Below are 19,647 nucleotides of genomic sequence, written 5' to 3' on the forward strand. Positions count from 1 at the left end.
ACTACTTTGAGAATAAAAATTATAATAATTAAATTAAAATAAAACGTGAGGGATTATTTGTGGAATACATAACAGTATATATACCTGCTACACATGCATGATGTATCCCCTCCCTACTTCCCATTTCCCCACGTGGAATGCACCTGATAATAGATAATAAATCAGATAAATTACATGCTTGTGATCTAGTGTGACATCTAATGGCCAAATGTTATCTATATAGCACCTTTAAGTATTTGATTTCCAGGGCGGCTGAGTGGCGGGGTGGACAAGGCGCTCGCCACTAACGGAGAAGATGCTGGTATCGAGCCCAGCTCTCAGCGTTGCTACCGGCTTGGCCGGTCGTCATACTAACACAATTGGCAGTGTTAGAGGGTGGGAAAGCCGGTGGGTGGGGATTGGACGTTGTGGACAGCGACTCCTACAGGTCGGTTGGGTAACGCCTGTACAGCAGAAACAGGAAGTATCGGGGGCAGCGTGAGCCTCCCACGCGTTACTCCTTGCCACTGAGAGTTCGAGCTGTCTGGTGAAAAGATGCGACAGGCTGCCTCCTCGTTGTGTACCGGAGGGGACACGTGATGCAAGGCTTCTATCCTCACTACAGCCGACCAGTGGGAGGCATAGTCTAGCAACGTTCAAGACAGGGGAGGGAAGAATTGGAACTACGAAATTGGGATGGGAGAACAATAGAAAAATAAGGAGAAAAAGTGGATTTCCTTATTTGTTCTTTTTCTTTTTAGACATACTGTACTGTATCATCATTAGTGGACTGAAGTCAATCCGACACACTCTAATTGTCAAGACATACAGTATGATCACTCAGTGCAGTATACCAGTAATACTATAGATGATGTAGACTGCGTTCCTGGGTATGTGATTATTTATCCAATTCCACAGTTTTTTGAACTTTTGTGACTTTTTCCAGAGGTGCTTTGCATTTCCAGAGCTTTACCATATAAATCATGTGAAACACCGCTGTGAATCCCCTGTCAAACGCCATGCAGATTTACTCACACGTCTCTCGTACATTACATTTAAATTTTCACTCATCTTGAAATATCTCATCCACTATCTCCACCACACACATGCAGTATTTAAACACACAATCCCAGCGGAGCAAGGGCAGCTCATTAAGCTTGAAAAATGACTAATTCAACCATTTTCTCTCACTAATGTACATCTGACATTGCTAAACATTCTGATTTACATTCTGCAATTCAGGTTTGCAAATTTGTATGTGGATGTAATGCCAACACTCATCGTGTAATGGATATTAGTGTCTCTTTCACTGAGGCCCATACACATTGACACAATGAGCGGTGCGTCTGTGAGAGGAATACTAAGTGAGCAGAGCTGACACAGTAAAGTGGTATCTGAACCTGATGGAAATTGTCTGCAACATGACATTTTTGATGAGAAGTCAGGCAGGCTCATTGAATCAATTAACAAACAGATCTTAATGAGACTGTAGGAGCGATTGTTCATGCACTGCATACCTAAGTGGCTTGCTCCTTCCTATCAAAGGTCCAAGTGTGACATATGAATTCTATTCACTGTATGATGAATCACACATATAATCTGCAGCGCCGTAATGTATACTGTTGTTGAAATGTAAATTGTATAGGAATGGCCAGAGAATATCCATACAGCAATGTAGGACAGCAATGTACAATAACTGTGTATATATACATTTGTCTATGTACATACATACATACAGTACTGTGGCAGATATCATCCCCCGTCCCATGGCTATGTGAAGGAAGGAAGATACAACTGCCACGGGCAGAGGAGAGTTAATTAAGGAGTTGATTAGGACTGATGGAATACACCTGTGCACCACGCGATCACCCACATCCCCCCCCCCCCCCCCACACACACACACACCAGACACACATAGCATAAAACCCTATGAGAGACAGAATAGAGGGGAGTGGAGGTGAGGAAGGAGCAGAGATTGTGGAGAGAGAGTGTTAGACGGAGTTTGTGAGGTGAGAGGTAGTTGGAAGGAGAGGTGAAAACGAGAAGATGTTTGTGGTACTGGACCCTGGACTGGCTGAGATGCCCCCTTGTTGAAACTGACCCTGGAGCGGACAACAAACCCAGAGTATTGAACATTCCCTTTTTGTATGAGAGCCTGGAACGTGTTTTGACCCTGGCCTGTAATGCGACTATTCTATTGCCTATTGGACATGTACCATTGATCAATAAATATCCCTGTTTATTGAAATTGTGCTTGTGTGGACATTGAAATTGTTTGTTTTGGTCCGTGTCGAGCCTGAACACCACCAGGCTTGTCACAATACAATAATATACCGTATACTGTATATACTTTTACATAATCTGTATATATGCCACTATATCTGTATAGTTATACCACTGGCTAGTAGGGTTTACTACCATAATATATTCATACGTGTACCACTGTATATAATAATAATGTACATACCTTAGCCTAGCATATTTACTACCCTACTACCTTATGCATATGTGAATACTGTATACTTCATCAGATCATATATTTAGCATTTAGAATTTTTGCATTTTTAGATTATATATTAGATTAGATTTAGATTATTGTTATATATATTGTTATAGATTATTGTTATATTGTTTACACTGCTTTTTTACTACCTGTAACCTCCCCCCTCCCCCATGCTGCTATGAAGCCTGAATTTCCCCAAGGGGATCAATAAAGGAATATCTTATCTTATCATATATACTCACATGTACACTGTGAGGATTGGTTCTTTCCCCACCACAGGCTTCCTAAAGTACTGTGATGATTGGTCCGCTCCTCACCCACACGCTCCGTTCCTTTAAGGTATTTCGTTAATTAATTGCATTCCCCGCCACATGCTTCTTTCCTGAAGTTGCCGTGTTGATTGGTGCTCTCCCCACCACACGCTTCTGGAGCAATGATCAATTTCATCCCGCAGCTGTCACAGCTTGTCACCAGCGCCCTGTGGCTTTATATACCCTGATTCCCCTAATATCGATGTTGGATCGTTTTGAATATTCTGCTGTATTTGCCTGTCCTTCCCGTCGTTGTTCCCTGTCTGTTGCTCCCCAGGACTTTCGTGAAGTTATTCCCTGTGGAGAACCTGATTCCCCGTACGAAGCTGCGCCTCGTTTTTCTGCCCGCTTTACGCGTTGCGCTCTGGTGAGTTTTTGGAAACAGTTATTTTTCGATCACCAGTTTTTTGTGTGTTTGTGAAACACCGAAGAGATCCCGTTTTTGTTATACTGTTCTCACCTATTTTTGTTGTTGGATTTACACTTTGGATTACCGTATTGTTTTTTCTCTGGACTCTGCTAACAGTGTGTATCACACCGAAGATCAAGTCACTTGGATAGTAGTTTGGATCAGTCACCTCTCTGTTTTCTGTTGTGCGCTGGGCTAACTGGGATTTCTCTCTCTCCCTCCGTGTATGCTGGGAGGATCTGCAGAGCGGCTCAGACGTCACAAGCTAATTCCTCACCATCAACTACTGGGAGAATCTGCAGAGCCGCAACATTCTTCACATGCCAGATTCCCCGTTTGTTCTGTTGCTCAACCTAATTCTATCTTGTGACTCTGAGAATAAATACGCCCTTGCTTTGGCTAACTCTGAAACAACTCTCTCTGTGCCGTTGCGCTTGGGGTCGGTTACAAACCCTAACACTGTATATTGCTGTGGTCTTTACTGTTACTTTGCACGCTGGTTAGATGACAACTTATGTTGTTGTACTGCACTTGCTGTGCTGTGCAATGGCAATACAATTAAATAAAAAAAGATATTATAACAATAAAATAGAGGGTTGACAAAATAGATTAATGTCCAAAGGGAGTTTATACATTGACTTTCTCTAGGATCAAGCATCATCTAAAGATTATGTGTGAAAGATACAACTCTATTTCCCCAACTCTGTTTAAATTAGAACATTATACGTGTTTGCAATTTCTCAACCTAAAACATGTCGTTATCGAGGTATCATCTTTTAGATGGCCTGTAGTATGTGTGATATGCCTGCCAGTGTTCCAAGACATCTCCTAAATATGACAGGTATTAAATATAACTATGTCCCATTAAATATAACCATGTCCCCATTATGACAACATGTAATGTTTCTGTGGTACTCCACAACCTTTTCTTAGACTATAGACAACAGGCAGTCAGTCCACATATTCAAAACGTCTGTCAGCACTGTCAGACTGTGGGGGGTGATCATGATCATCTCCAGGTTATTTAAAACAAGAGCTGCTGTCAGGATGGGGTTAAACTATGAAAATATGTTTTTTTGTACCCTGGAATGCGTTTTAGTTTTACGCCATAGCCAGCAAGGGCTGCAGCCATCTAGAACTTTGTCAGTCTGTATACTGTCCCTACAAGAGAACACCAATCAGAACTGAGTATTTCACTGACATATTGGGTGCACAAAATCCACATATTGGGCACATTATTTTTTTTACATAATTTGCATTTAGTCATTTAGCTGACATGTTTATACAAATTGTGTACAAGTCAGCAGGAGGGGTACACCTCTGGCAGCTAAGGGTAAGTGGCATCGTTTAGCAATGCCGTGCTTGAGTGCTACACTCTGGGTGCATAGTAGTAGCCTATAGACATATTTAGCATAGTAGATAGTCGTAGTATAGGTATACTGTAGTAACATATTACATAGTAGATAGTCGTATAGATATAGTAGCATAGTACATAATAGTAGAAGTACTATTAAGCGTGCTCACACTGATGAAAAACAAACAGGTTGATGTGGCTCTTCTAAGTGAAACGCACCTTTTAGTGGAAGACAAAGTAACGCTAGAGGACAACATATATCATAACATTAGCCACTCTTCCTTTGGAACGAGATCCTGTGGAGTTGCTATAGTCGCGAAACGGAAGTTGAATATTGAATTGCAGAAAGTATGGTCTGATACAGATGGTCGGATAACCATAGCTAAAATTGTATACAGGAACAGGAAAGTAGCGTTTGTAGCGGCATATGCCCCAAATCTTTACGAGGCTAACTTCTACGCTACACTTACCAGAACAATGTTAAACTTTCCTGAATACTCATTTATAATTGGCACGGATTTTAATGCCATTTGGGATCCCGGGATGGATAAATCTTATCCCACCTTTTCCAATGATCAGAAAAATGCATCTAATGCATTAACTCTTTCCGTGCCACTCACGAGATATCTCGTGTTTTTTTATAGGTGGTTGAAAGCCACTCACGAGATTTCTCTGACATTTTATTTTTTATTTTTTTTAGCGATCTGAAATCATATTGCATCACCCGAGCCTACCCGAGTATAGCCGAGCGGCGCCGGCGATCATTGTGGAAAAAAGCGCCCCCTGTCGTCTCCCAGATGACATAAGTGATTTTGGAATGGACTCAATGAAAATGAATGGGGAAAAAAATCCGGTACTCCACATTTTCCAGTCCACTGATCCAGCCGGGGTTACCACAGTTCATTCTGGAACCTCAGATCCCCGCTGATCATGGAGTTCTACTGTATCGCGTTGGATCCATACACGTATCGATTTTTTCGAATGGTGATCAGGAATTGGAATATACCAGTTGGATACCATCTGATGTCAGGTAAGGACTCTATGTTATCAGTGTTAGGATAATCAGAGTAATTTGATGAAGTTATAAGCTGTTTTGTGAAATGTCTTCTTTCGGTTTCACTGTAAAAGTCCATGAGGAAATCAACGGGGCGATTATCCGTGCGCGGCTCGAATGTGCTTGCGTGCACGTATAATATTGATCATCTAGCGTTTATTTGAAAACGATTCATAAAAAGGCCGACAAATATCAACGTTGTGGAATATTCCAGTAAAAGGCGATTTTCATAGAATGCTCCAGAATGGGCTGTTTTTTATCTGAAAACGGGTGCTTTTCTAAATGCTCTGAAACAGAAATGCCGGGATAAAAAAACAATCTGCCTAGACAGCACTGACTGGAAAATAGTCTTTGATAATGCGATGGGCAGATTAGACACATAGCCATAATTTAAAACATAGATTAGGCGATATTAACGTTAACATTGGCGCCGATGGTGGCATTCAAAAAGGAAAATCCGGCGTGGCGCTCAAAGTGTTAAAGGATTGGTCTAAGAATACAGGTGTAAATGACCTATGGCGATCACTCAACCCAACGGCCCGAAAGTACTCTTGTCGATCTGCAAGACACAACACATTCTCCAGAATAGATTATGTTTTTGCATCCCCTAGACTATTTGATAACTATGATGTGGAAATGGTACCCAATGCACATCAGATCACTGTTATTTACTCCTAAAAGGATAATTTGGTATACTGTCATCCCGAGCCCCAAGATGGCGATTTAACTCGATATTGCTGAAAAACAAGGAATTCATTACACAATTCAAAGAAGCTCTTGTTGAATTCCTGCTGGAGAATGCGCAATCGGTACAGGACCCCAGAATATTATGGATGTCGGTAAAGGGATTTATCAAGGATTTCACCGGGGTCCTTTCCTCCAAAATACGCAAGAATCGTTGTTCAAAACTGGCAGAGCTGGAAACGCTTTACTCTACGTTATTTTCCTCTTTACAATACAACTACTCGGTTCGATTGGAATCTCAAATTAATGTGTTAAAAAAAGAGATTAATGCCATTTTAAAACAACAATCTGAAGTTCAAATACGTAGCACAAGACAACAGTATTACTTTCATGGTTCCAAACCAAGTCACCTACTAGCTATGCAGATACGAGCCAACTCAAAATGTGCAGATATCCCTACTATTAAGGCACAGCAAGGACTTGTTACAGACCCTAAAAAAATCAACGAGACATTCAAAAAGTTTTACTCCAACTTGTACAAATCAGAAATGGCCTTCGATCAAAACAAAATGGACATATATCTTAATCAAATTAACCTTTGTAGTATTTTCCCAAGCTAAATGGTTAGGTTCTGTATCAGAACCTAATCTCCTCTGCTCTGCGTTGTGATTCCTGACCTTTAAAGCCCTGGAAAATACTTTAAACAAAGACTAGAGGGTCTTTGTTATGACGCTCAGCGGTGCAGCAGGAGGAATTAGGAGAAGAGGGTAGTTAACAGCAGCTGTTTAATCAAAGTTAAGAGTTGTATACAAATTACAATAAAGAATGCTATAAAAGATTCAAGGTACCGGAGCACTATGCCGCTCTCGCCCTATCTAAGAAATCAGATTAATGAATGATAGTTGATAAATTGTTGATGGCTTTGTTCTCTTGGCTAGTGAACAAAGCAGTCTATTCTCCCTCCAAAGTTCTGTTCTTTGTTCTTCTGCTCCTCTGCCCGCGTCGTTGTGTAGATCTGGGTGTGGTTCCTCCTGGTCGGTGAGTTGGTTTCAGAGTCTTTTTCTCCCCATCACAACATCCCATTATATCCCAAACCTAGAGCCTTCTGCGTGATGTCATCAAAAAATAACATCATCAAATCCTTTCATCCAATCCCAGGCCAGCTCCGTTTGGATTTGAAACAGGGGGCTGTCCTTACACAGCCAACTCTATCCTTTCCTTTGTTTAAGTCAAAGAACAACCACCATCTAACAACCTAATACATTGCATTTATTCATTTCATACTATCTATATTTGAATTACCCTTAATTACATGAACCCAGAGATATCATACTTAAACACATTTCTTATCATTAAGCCTATTTTCACCTTAAGTGAAAACTAATCTTATTCTGTAGGGGATTTAAGTTTATACTCTAGCGTTCATTAATAATATGCTTTTATACAGTTTAATATGAATTCAGAATTATTACCACAATGTAAACAGGCCTAATTGTACTTCATATCAAACTAATCTAAGTGTTTTACCAGACATTTGAAGATGTACTTAGTATTAGCAAGCCCGGTGATCACATGTGTTCCTTACTTATTTCTTACTCTGTGATTCCCAGCCATAAACCTGGCCTACATTATATCATTAGATTCAAGATTATGTCCTCAATAAAACAGGATCATTTGCAGTTCATTTTAAGCTAATTTAGGTATAGAAACAGACATTTGAAAGTGTACCTGAGTTACTGAGATACTGAATCCTAGTCCCTCCTACGGCAGCTGTCCCCACATGTCGTGCCACAGGGCCAGTTTAACAGATAACACAGGATATGTGACTCTTGATCTATTGTCTGCAGCTGTTGCCAACACTTTGTATGCAAATTCACCTCTTGTTGTGAGCACAAGGTCTCTGTAAACACACACACTCTATGAGCTAAGTCACCCTAGTCAAATCAGGTTTAAACTATATTTGATTGCCAATTGTTCCACTTTGACTGTTTCTATAAGACTAGAACACATGATTTTGATTTGAACCAGTTATGATCTATTGTTCATTAAAAACTACCACACCTTCCTAAACTATCAGAGGATGACGCTAAACAGTTAGAAACACCCATCACACTAGATTAACTTAGGGAGGCCATATCTGAAATGCAAAGTGGTAAGGCTCCTGGAAGGGACGGTATCCCACCAGAAATGTACCTCTCATGCTGGGATGTAATTGGACCCCTATTACTTAATATGATTTTATACTCAATCAAGGAGGGGAATTTCCATAAGATCGACAATATTGCACTCATAACAGTCCTCCTTAAAAAAGACAAAGACCCCACCGATTGCGGTAGTTATAGACCCTTGAGCCTCCTCGGAACCGATATCAAGCTGTATTCCAAGGTATTAGCCATCAGACTTCAAAAGCATATGACGTCTTTAGTTCATCCTGATCAGACTGGCTTCATAAGAGGCCGCTTGATCACGGATAATATAAGACGGTTATTACATGTGCTAGATGCCAGCAAGGATGACACCCCACCTACTGTATAGCGATGCTGTCCCTGGATGCGATGAAAGCCTTTGATAGGTTGGAATGGTCTTATTTATGGGCAGTACTAGAAAGGATGGGGTTAGGAAAAGGATTCATTGATATGATAAAAGTATTATACAAAGGCCCATCGGCCATGATTACAACAGGTATAATCACCTCCGAAATCTTTCCGGTATCGCGCTCTTCCAGACAGGGTTGCCCTCTTAGTCCCGGACTATTCGCTTTATCATTAGAGCCTTTAGCACAATATATAAGACAATCCCAATCCATAGAACCAATCGCAATTAAGGGCACACAACATCATATTAGTTTATATGCGGACAACGTAATATTGTTCATGCAAAACCCTAACACCTCAATGCCTCATCTTCTCAAGTTGATTGATGACTTTGGCAATCTATCGGGATTTAGGATAAATTGGCCAAAGTCGGCCTTCCTTCCACTTAATGCCCCTGCAAAGAATATACTCCTTCCAGAAGAAATACCAATGGTTAAACACTTCAGATGTTTAGGAGTTGAGGTATTCCCTACTATAAGCCAAACGGTGAAGTACAATTACACAAAATTCCAAGATAAGATCAAATACGACTTTGACAGGTGGTCCAAACTTAAAAACTCAGTACAGGCACGAGTATCAATAGTTAAGATGGATGTTTTACCTAGAATCAACTTCATTAGCTCAATGTTACCGTTACCACCTCCTGATGGTTACTGGGAAAAATTACACTCCACCGCATATACGTTTATTTGGAATAACAAACCTCCATGAATAAAAAGATCCACCGCACAGAGAAACAAAGCCGACGGAGGTTTGGCATTTCCAGACTTTTACCACTATTTTAAAGCGTACTCTTTAAGACCACTGACAACCTGGTTTGACTCCCAAGCATCTGTATCCTGGAGAAACTTAGAAGAAAATATAGTAGCACCACATAGACTGCAGGACATAGTATACACCATATTATCAATTAAGCAATGTGAATTGAAATTTGGCCCCCTTATTACACATGTGATCCGGATATGGCGTGAAACACAAAAAATATATTCTAACCAACATAAATGGCATAGCCATACTCCCCTATTCAATAACAATGCACTCCTTATTGGAAAACGACCTATAAGATACCCCAAATGGGAAAAGCAGGGCATACACACATTGGGAGATGTTTTCAACAAACAGGGTTTTTGTAGCTATCAAGATATACATAAAAAATGTAACCTCACCAGTTCCACATATTATTTTTACGCACAGTTATTGGATTGTTTGAAGGCTCATGGAGTCCCATTAAAGATACAAATTGAGCACCACAGATATCACAAATTCTTCTATGAAAGAGAGACATCTAGAGGCTTTGTATCTGATTTTTATCATCACTTACTAACGGCTTCGTATGGAATCCTCCCCCTAGACTCAGTCTGGAGGAAGGATATACCAGACTTGGAAATAGATTTTGATTGGCAAGAAGTCTGGGCAAACGTTCGAATTGCGTCATGTAACCTGGATCATCAACAAATTAATCTTAATTATATTCATAGGACATACCTGACTCCTATAAGATTGAACAGAATGGGACTTAAACAAGATTCCCTATGTTCCTTATGTACAAATGGAGATGAGGGTACATTTATACACATGTATTGGGATTGCCCACCGGTTAAGATATTCTGGGAAGAAGTGTCCCAGCAATTATCAGAATTCTTATTTCTGAACATACCTGTACATCCCTCTGTATTGCTGTTGAATGATGTTTTTCAGTTTGCAGCCCCTATACAGCTAAAGAGACTAGTTTTATCCGGTCTCACAGCTGCTAAAAAGCTGATAGCATCACAATGGTTTCAACCGGAAAAAATGGGCCGGAAGGTATGGGTTCTTACCTATCTCGATGTGATTTATCTAGAAATATCTACAGCAAGAATTGTAGGTGTCAGTGAAACCAACATTGCAATCTGGTTAGAAGTGGTGGAGAGAATAAAAGCTAGCATATGAATTGTAGTGCCTGGTTAGAAACTAATGAAAATGGATGGATTATCCAAGTGGGGGTCCGGGGGGGGGTGAGCGAGCAAGAGCATATGTATGTATGGTATTAGATAGCAAGTATTAGGTATATATCTCCTAAACTACATTTATAATGATTAAAATGGTGATTTCATTGGATGTTTAGTGTTAATGCTTGTGTGTCTAATTTGATGTTATGTTTAAAAAATAATAAAAAAATTAAATGTATATAAAAAAAAAAAAGTACTATTAAGAGAGTAAGAGCTTGGGGCGGCTAGGTGGTGCAGTGGGCAAGGCGCTCACCACCAATGCAGAAGATGTTGGGTTCAAGCCCAGCTCTCCACATTGCTATCAGCTTGGCTGGTCGTTCATACTAATACATTTGGCAGTATTAGGGGGTGGGAAGCTGATGGGTGGGAATCGGACGTTGTGGACAGCGACTCCTACAGGTTGGTTGATGCGCCTGCGCAGTAGAATCAGGAAGCGACGGGGGCGGCGTGCCCTCCAAACGCAGACCCCCGACGCTGAAAGATCACGCTGTGCAGGTGAAAAGATGCGACGGCTGCTACCTCGAGTACCGGAGGGGACACGTGCAATGTATGGCTTTGTCCACATTACAGCCGGCTTGTGGGAGGCATGGCCAAACAGCGTTCGAGACAGGGGAGGGTATAATTGGACGATACGAAATTGGGATTGGAGAAAAATAAAAAAATGGGAGAAAAGAGCTTTTTTTTTTATAGAAGATAAAGCGGCCATCAGGCTCCACAACCGGGGGCATGGACTGCTGCCAGCAGCTGGAGAACTAACGGCTGCAGAACTTGGGGAATGCCTCTCTAAAACAGTGGCGGCTCGCCACCGGGGGCGCTAGGGCGCCGCCCCACCTGTTAAATCAGAGAAGAAGGAAAAAAAACTTTTTTGTTTTTTGTTTTATAGCCCTATAAATAATATAAACATGTTTAAAATGAATAATATTTACTCATTTTAAGTATGTTTGTGTTTCCAATGCACAATATAACGTTAATATATAAAATAAAAAATACTTGTTTTCCTGAACAGGAAGTGACTCACTTTTTTTTATTTTTTTTATTTTTTTGTATTTCTCGGCCCGGGCTAGACGCAATAGCGCTCTGAGTGCGCGTCACTGTTTGATCGCTGTATCCGTCGCAGCCAATCAGTGCGTAACGCGTTGTGCGTTGAAATATGACTATTATGTTGGAATCCGGGCGCGATTTGAAGCGGTCTAGGCAGCAGCGTCAAGAATTTCCGTAGCCGCATTTCGCGGAGACGCTCTCTGATTGGCCGACGTCAGTTTTTGTTTCCGTAGCAGTATTTCGCGGAGACGATCTCTGATTGGCCGAATCCACTTTCTATGTTCCAATTCTAGCTTGGTGGTAGAGATAGTTGTGGTGTTGTGACATGTGAGATGCAGCTATTTGTCTTAGAGCGTGACTGCAAGTTCTTTCGACGGTTAAGCTTAGGCACTCTTTCAAAGTTGGTTAAGGTTAGAGTTTGTCTTAGAGCATGGCGATAGAACGCCAGGTAGTTTGCAGTCTGTTCGACGCGGAAATGGACAAAGAAATGAAGTACTTGTGTTGTGTGGTGCTAACTGCTAACAGCTAACACTTGGCTAACAAGCTATATGGCGGATGCAGTCTGGACAGTGGACAGTGGTCTGGAATACATCAACAGTGGATTATACACTTTATCAAGCCCTCCTGCCCTGGACGTTTCGACTAAACAGTGAGTCTCTCTCTCTCTCTCTCGCTCTCTCTCTCTCTCGCTACACAGCTGTCTCCGAGAAATGCGGCTACGGAAATTATTGACTGTGCTTGCTGAGACGAGACGATAATAGGCTAGAGATTCAAAACGCGCTGCTGTGTTGTGAACTATAACATTAATTTAGCTGCTGCTGATGCATAATGAATGAATGGTGAGTTGTTTGTTTATTGGATTGATCCGAGAGACAGAGAGAGAGATTGCTCCAGAGCATCTCAGAGCATTACATTTTCAACGCGACCTAACGTGAACCCCCGGCTGTGACCCACAAGGCTGCGATAGTACCAGCCGCTACTGCTCTAAAATGACTCTAAACCACCAAAACCTGCACGGACTATAACATATATTATGACGATAGGGTACATACCATCATCTGCACCTTGTGTATTGTCCAATTATCTAGCAGTCTCAGTCAATGAGTCAACTAGATATCCCCCTTGGAAGGGTGTGGGCGAAATGACTTTACTTAAACCATTGAAACAATTCGGACTTTATAAGAATGTTCGTTTATTTGGACCTTGATGTCCAGCATCCAATTCATCCTTTGTTACAATAATCACCAGGTGGTCAATTAAACAAGGGGTTAGCTTGTAGCTGATAGTTGGTAGTAGCTTACATCCAAGCATTAGTGGATAATGTTAGTAGAGGTCGATATGGTATCGGTCAACCAAGTCGCCTCTGTTGATAGTTCGTTGATAGTTAGGTTGCAATTTAGCAACCGGTTCTGGATAGTGTAGCCAGACATTAGTTGGTCTGCATGTAGTTGGTCTATAGTCAGCATGTGAGGTTTCTGTCCTTGCTCACTTACTCGCTCTGTTCCTTTAAACCACCTCGCTCTGTTTTCCATTTGTTTCTGTTAATCATTTCATTCCCCCATTCACACGCTTCTTCCCAGAGACGTCGTTGATTGGTTCTATCCCGTCCACACGCTTTTCAATCACATCCCCCAGCTGTCACTGCTTGTCAATCAATCAATCCCGTATTATTTATACCCCGTTTCCCCACTCAGGTTTTGTTGGATCGTTTTGATATTTTCTGTTTGCATTCGCCGTTCCTGCTGCTGCTGTTGTTCCCTGTGCTTTACCTCCAGGATATCCAAGAAGCCTTCCTCTTGGACACCTTTTTCTCGTGGCGACGCGCTCGCTCCGCTGCTGTTCCAGCGCTCTTTACGCACAACGCCTGGGTGAGTTTTTAATGACTGTCTTTGATCAAATCCCGTTTTCGTGTGTTTTTATAACACTGAAGATTACCACCTTTTTATCAGACAGTCACTCACCCAGCGGTTGCCTTTTTTGATTGTTTCACTGGGATAATATTTTGACCTAACATCTCCCACTGTGTGTTTTTCACACCGAAGATATTATCACATTGGATTGTATTTTGGACTTCGCTCTCAGTGTCTATTTTTTGCACCGAAGATATTTTTCACTTGGGATTGTGTTTTGGAACATTGCTCACTGTGTGTGTTTACACGAAGATTAGTTCACTTGGATAACTTTTGTTTTTGGGTACAAGTCACCTCTCCTGTTCTCCTGCTCGTTCTACCTGCACCCTGTGTTGACTCGCTCCCTCTCTCTCTCTCTCGGTCCCGCATCACCTCGGAGATTCTGCCGAGAGAAGTCTGCAGAGCGGCTCTGACGTCAGCATCTGCTACCCCCTACTACCACCTCGGGAGAAGCTGCAGAGCAGCAGAACTATTCATCCTTGCTTGAAGTCCAGTCTTGTTTAGACTCTTCCTATTCTGTGCTGTTTAGTTAGTCTCAATAAACAAGCCCCTCTTTTTGGCAACTCTGAATCCTACTCTCTTGTGTCGTTGCGTTTGGGGTCGGTGTCAAACCATAACATTACGATCCAACCAAAATGACGACCCCAGCCGACACAGAGAGGGTCAGAACCGCACTTGCTAATCAAGTCGAGTTGACCAGGGATCACAGTCACCAACTAGAGAGGGCTGCGGCTGCGGTGCAGGATCTCAGGGAACAGGTCCTGCCTATTCAAGGGTCAATGGCCGCTCTGGCGGGACAACAATCCGGTATTCTCGCTCAGCTTCACTCGCTGAGCGACACCGTTAATGCTTTACTTCCTTCACATCCTTCAGGAGCGTTCACCGCAGCCCCAGCAGATCCCGCACCTCGGGAACCCCGTCTCTCCGTCCCACGGCTGTTCGACGGCAATCCCGAGGAGTGTGCCACATTCATCATGCAATGTGAGTTGGTTTTCCGTCATCAACCAAGCCGTTTTACTGCTCGAGGGTCCCAAGTGGCTTATATGACGAACTTGCTTTCAGGCCATGCTGCCCAGTGGGTCACTTCCTCCTGGGCAATGGATGCAGATTTTGTTTTCTCCTATCCAGACTTCGTGGCGGAGCTCCGCAGAGTGTTCCACCATCCAGCCCGAGGTCTGGACCCTGGAGCCCGGTTGGGGACTTTCCGACAGGGGAGCGGCAGGGTGACGGACTATGTCCTGGAGTTTCGACTGGCGGCGGTGGAGAGTGGATGGAACGACCCTGCACTTCGCCTAACCTTCTTGAGGGGGCTCAGTGACGCAGTCCGGGACCAGCTCGCTACCCGGGAGTTGCCCGACTCCCTCGAGGACCTGTTTAGCCTCGTCATCCGCATCGACGGACGCCTCCTGGAGAGAAGGCGCGAGAGGACCCGACTGTTACCTCCTGAGGTACCCCGGATTCCCCGGACGCATGACGTCACTCCTGGACGCCCCGTCCTCAACACTACTGGTGGTAGCAGGCCTCCCCGTTCGGTTCGCGAGGAGGAACCCATGCAGCTGGGACGCTCTCATCTGAGCCAGGCGGAGCGTGAGGCAAGGCTCAGGTCCGGTCTCTGCCTCTACTGCGGAGGTGCGGGACACCGAATCGCCGACTGCCCCACCCGGCCAAAAGATCAGGCTCGCTGAGACCCCGGGAGATCCTGGTGAGCCGTTTTTCCCATTCCCAGCGCCGCGCACCACCTGACCATCTGATGAGCGTCACCCTGGCCTGGGGGGACCAACGTGCCACGGTGGAGGCCCTCATCGACTCTGGGGCTGACGAGAATTTCCTCGACTTCGAGTTCGCTACCCGAGCCAACATTCCACTTGAGGACCTGGTGAGGCCCTTGGAGATCTTCTCATTGGACCAACACCGCCTGGCCGACATCTCTCAACGCACCGGCCCAGTCGTGCTGACCATCGCTGGGAACCACGTCGAGAGAATCCAGTTCCTCATCACCCAATCCCCCCTTGTCCCGGTGGTCCTGGGTAGGCCCTGGCTCGCGCTGCACGAGCCCCACATCGCCTGGTCCTCCGGTACCATCAAGGGCTGGAGCTCCTCCTGTCACGCCCTGTGTCTGCAGGCGGCGTCCTGTCCCCCGCCCCGGAGGCCCGCTGGTGAGTTGCCTCCGGACCTCTCGTCCATACCTCCCGAGTACCACGACCTCTTGGAGGTTTTCAGTAAATCCAGGGCTCAGGCCCTTCCACCTCACCGCCCCTATGACTGCGCCATCGACCTCCGCCAAGGGGCTCCCCTTCCCGGCAGCCGCCTCTACAGTCTGACCGTTCCGGAGAAGAAGGCGATGGATCTCTACATCTCTGAGTCATTGGAAGCAGGACTCATTCGGCCTTCCTCCTCCCCGGTGGCGGCCGGTTTCTTCTTTGTTGGTAAGAAGGATGGGGACCTGCGACCCTGCATCGACTATCGTCAGCTCAACGAGATCACCATCAAGAACAAGTACCCCCTACCTCTCATGAGCTCCACCTTCGAGCCACTGACCCAGGCCTCGTTCTTCACCAAGCTGGACCTCCGGAGTGCCTACCATCTTGTCCGTATCCGTGAGGGCGATGAATGGAAGACTGCCTTCAAGACCCCCAGGGGCCACTACGAGTACCTAGTGATGCCGTTCGGCCTCACCAACGCCCCGGCGGTATTCCAGGCACTCATGAACGACGTCCTTCATGACATGCTGGAGGTGTTCGTGGTGGTGTACCTGGACGACATTCTCATCTTCTCCAGGACCCTCGAGGAACACATCCAGCAGGTCCGCCGTGTGCTGGAGCGCCTCCTCCACAATCGGCTCTTCGTCAAGGCGGAGAAGTGCCGTTTCCACTCCGACTCCGTCGACTACCTGGGCTTCATCGTTGAGAAGGGCTTGACCCGAGCGGATCCTCGCAAGATCCAAGCTGTGGAGGATTGGCCTGAACCCACCACTCGGAAGGAGTTACAGAGTTTCCTCGGGTTCGCCAACTTCTACCGAAGGTTCATCCGGAACTACAGTCAAGTGGCGGAGCCACTTACCAAGCTGACCTCCCCCGCTCTGTCGTTCGACTGGTCCCCAGCGGCATGCGCTGCGTTCCGCTCCCTCAAGAAGAGGTTCACTTCCGCCCCTATCCTGCTCCACCCTGACCCCAAGAGACAGTTCATTGTGGAGGTGGACGCCTCGGATACTGGCCTGGGCGCTGTCCTATCCCAACGTTCTCTTTCGGACCAGAAGGTGCATCCTTGCGCCTTCTACTCGCGTCGCTTCCTCCCTGCCGAGAGGAACTACGACACCGGCAATCGGGAGCTGCTGGAGGAGTGGCGTCATTGGCTAGAGGGTGCCGATGAGCCTTTTACCATCTGGACGGACCACAAGAACCTGACGTTCATCCGCGCTTCCAGGCGCCTCAACGGTCAGCAGGCGAGATGGGCCAGTTTCCTCAGTCGGTTCGACTTCTCGCTGACCTTCCGCCCCGGTTCCCGCAACACGAAGGCCGACTCCCTGTCCCGGTTACACTCCAAGGGGGCTCCACCCTCTGAGGACCCTACTCCCATCCTCCCGGAGGCCCGAGTGGTTGGAGCCATCACCTTGGGCATCGAGGGTGTGGTTAGGCGTGCCCTACGCTTCCAGCGTGCTCCTAGCAACGTCCCTATGCATCGTCTCTTCGTCCCCGACTCTGCCCGGTCCCGGGTACTGCTTTGGGGCCATACCAGCCGGTTCGCCTGCCACCCTGGCGTCCATCGCACGTTCTCCTTCCTGGCTTGTCGTTTCTGGTGGCCCACCATGCGGAACGACGTCAAGGAGTTCGTATTGGCCTGCGTGGTCTGTGCCCGCAGCAAGGCCTCTCACCAGGCACCCTCCGGGCTCTTGCAGCCACTTCCCGTTCCGAGCCGTCCGTGGTCACATGTGGCACTGGACTTCGTTACAGGTCTGCCCTCCTCCCAGGGGAACACCTGCCTTCTGACCGTGGTGGATCGATTCAGCAAGGGGGTTCACCTCGTGGCCCTTTCCAAGCTTCCCTCGGCGGCCGAGACGGCGGACCTCCTGACTCACCACGTGTTCCGCCTTCATGGGTTTCCCCAGGACATCGTCTCTGACCGGGGGCCCCAGTTCACCTCCCAGGTATGGCGGGCCTTTTGCAAGGGATTGGGGGCAACGGTCAGTCTTTCCTCTGGTTATCATCCCCAGACTAACGGGCAGACGGAGAGGATGAACCAGAGCGTGGAGTCTGCTCTTCGGTGTGTGGCAGCCGAGAGACCGGCATCCTGGAGCCGTTTCCTTCCCTGGGTTGAATACTCCATCAATTCAATGGTCAGTTCCGCCACCGGCCTCTCACCCTTTGAGGTTTCCCTGGGCTACCAACCCCCTCTTTTCCCCGCACAGGAGGCGGAAGTGGCAGTTCCCTCCGTGCAGGTCCACCTCGACCGCTGCCGACGAGTTTGGGAGATCACCAGGACCGCGCTGCTCCGGACATCTGAGCGCGCCTGTCGTGGTGCCGACCGGCGCCGGGTTCCTGCGCCGACTTACCGCCCTGGGCAGAGGGTGTGGCTCTCCGCAAAGGACCTGCCGCTACGGTCCTCGGCCAAGAAACTCAACCCCCGTTTCGTCTGACCTTTCGAGGTCCTGAAGGTACTCAGTCCGGCGGCCCTGCGCCTGAAACTTCCTGCGTCCATGCACATCCACCCCGTGTTCCATGTCTCCCGGGTTAAGCCCGTCTCCCTCAGTCCCCTTATGCCTCCAGCTCCTGATCCTCCGCCTCCCGTGTTGGTGGATGGTCACCCCCAGTGGCAGGTCCGCCGGTTGATGGGCGTTCGTCGGCGGGGCCGGGGGTTCCAATACCTGGTGGACTGGGAGGGTTACGGTCCTGAGGAGCGTAGCTGGGTCTCCCGGCAGCTCATCGTGGATCCCAGCTTGATCACTGACTTCCATCGTGCCCATCCTGACGAGCCGGGTCGGCCTGGTCGCCGGGTGGCTCCCGTGGAGGAGGGGGTACTGTGAGGTTTCTGTCCTTGCTCACTTACTCGCTCTGTTCCTTTAAACCACCTTGCTCTGTTTTCCATTTGTTTCTGTTAATCATTTCATTCCCCCATTCACACGCTTCTTCCCAGAGACGTCGTTGATTGGTTCTCTCCCGTCCACACGCTTTTCAATCACATCCCCCAGCTGTCACTGCTTGTCAATCAATCAATCCCGTATTATTTATACCCCGTTTCCCCACTCAGGTTTTGTTGGATCGTTTTGATATTTTCTGTTTGCATTCGCCGTTCCTGCTGCTGCTGTTGTTCCCTGTGCTTTACCTCCAGGATATCCAAGAAGCCTTCCTCTTGGACACCTTTTTCCCGTGGCGACGCGCTCGCTCCGCTGCTGTTCCAGCGCTCTTTATGCACAACGCCTGGGTGAGTTTTTAATGACTGTCTTTGATCAAATCCCGTTTTCGTGTGTTTTTATAACACTGAAGATTACCAGCTTTTTATCAGACAGTCACTCACCCAGCGGTTGCCTTTTTTGATTGTTTCACTGGGATAATATTTTGACCTAACATCTCCCACTGTGCGTTTTTCACACCGAAGATATTATCACATTGGATTGTATTTTGGACTTCGCTCTCAGTGTCTATTTTTTGCACCGAAGATATTTTTCACTTGGGATTGTGTTTTGGAACATTGCTCACTGTGTGTGTTTACACGAAGATTAGTTCACTTGGATAACTTTTGTTTTTGGGTACAAGTCACCTCTCCTGTTCTCCTGCTCGTTCTACCTGCACCCTGTGTTGACTCGCTCCCTCTCTCTCTCTCTCG

Source organism: Notolepis coatsorum (genome assembly GCF_963971535.1).
Source record: "Notolepis coatsorum genome assembly, chromosome: 12".
Classification (NCBI taxonomy): Eukaryota; Metazoa; Chordata; class Actinopteri; order Aulopiformes; family Paralepididae; genus Notolepis; species Notolepis coatsorum.